Genomic DNA, 1357 nt, shown 5'->3' with positions numbered 1-1357 from the left:
TTCGGGACTGAGCTTTCAAAGCCGCTTCCAATTTATTTATACGGACGTGGAACAGCAACCTTAAGAGAAGCAGAAGCCAACGAGCCCTCCCTGCAGTCCCAGGGTTCGGAGCTCACTGTGCACGACCCTCACCTTCCAGCCCAGGGCAAAACCTCTCCCATCCCGGGGTTATCCTCGCGCATCCCTCGAGGGTATGCGGGATCAGGGTCCATGCCGGATAAGCTCATCTGAACCTAAAAGATTTCCTTCCTTCTCTAGCAGCCTCCAGGGAGGGATGCATTTCCCTGACCCTACATATTCTCAGGGTGCCCCCGGCTTGTCCAGGGCCACCACAGGGGACGACAGACTCATCAGACGCCACCATCAGAAAGGAGAAGGAGCGGGTGCAGCCCCCGGGGTCAGTAACGCCGAGGTTGTTGGAGGGCTCTGTAGGACCTTCAGCCAAGAATCCCAAGCAGCTCCAGGCTCTCTCCTGCCAGGTAAATAAATCAGCTTTTATTGCTTTCCACAAGAGAATTTTTTTCCCCTGTTTCTTTATATCTTAATCCAATGGAAATTCGAAGGGGAAATACCAGCGGGGCCTTTTGTTTTCATTTTGGTTTAAAATCCTTTTAAAAGCTCCTTGTTCACAACCACCCAGGTTAGGAAGGAAGGGCACAGCAAGCAGGCGCACACCGAGGTTTTCTTCGCAAAAACACCCGTATTCAGTGTTTCTACTGCTTTTTCCCAGGGAGGATCCCACAGCATCGGACACTGCCGCCTCTGCCCGGTGCACTGTGTCCTTCCATTAGCGGGGACATGGAGGGACAGGGAAGCCACCAATCTCCCATGGGACCATCCTGAGAGCAGAAGCCCACCGGTGGGGAAATGGATTTATGTCGGGATCGGGCAGAGGGAGGAGATGGAGAAGCTCAGCCGATGTATTTGCTATAGCAAAAAAAGCGCCCCGGCACATCAGCCATCTTCTGGAGATGTGTGGCCGCTGCGTACCAGGGGTACCAGGTCACCCTTGTGCGCCAGATGCCGGTTTGGGCAGAAGGATTTCGCTTCCCAATGTACCGGGAGCAGCCCGACACCACGGTCCCCACGGAACAGCCACCGGCAGCCACCTCCTCCTCTGCCCACGCAGCGCCGAGCCTTCGCTCCCAGCCGCGCTGGGACCACGCGGAGAACAAAGGGCAGCAGGGAGCGAAGCACGCGGAAAAGGGCCGCGCTGGGGGAGCAGCGGCGTGACACAGGCACCACTGGGGCTTAGTTGTGGTCGCAGAGGATGTCTGGCCGCGGTTGCCGCCTGACACCCAGCTCCCGGCCCATCGTGGGCGACCGGCCCCGCCGGGGAGGGCAAAGGATGCCCGAG

The sequence above is a fragment of the Charadrius vociferus genome, unplaced genomic scaffold (assembly GCF_000708025.1).
Source record: "Charadrius vociferus isolate BGI_N301 unplaced genomic scaffold, ASM70802v2 scaffold266, whole genome shotgun sequence".
Taxonomy (NCBI): domain Eukaryota; kingdom Metazoa; phylum Chordata; class Aves; order Charadriiformes; family Charadriidae; genus Charadrius; species Charadrius vociferus.
The sequence above is the reverse complement of the archived record's forward strand: the minus strand, read 5'-3'. Positions refer to the sequence as shown.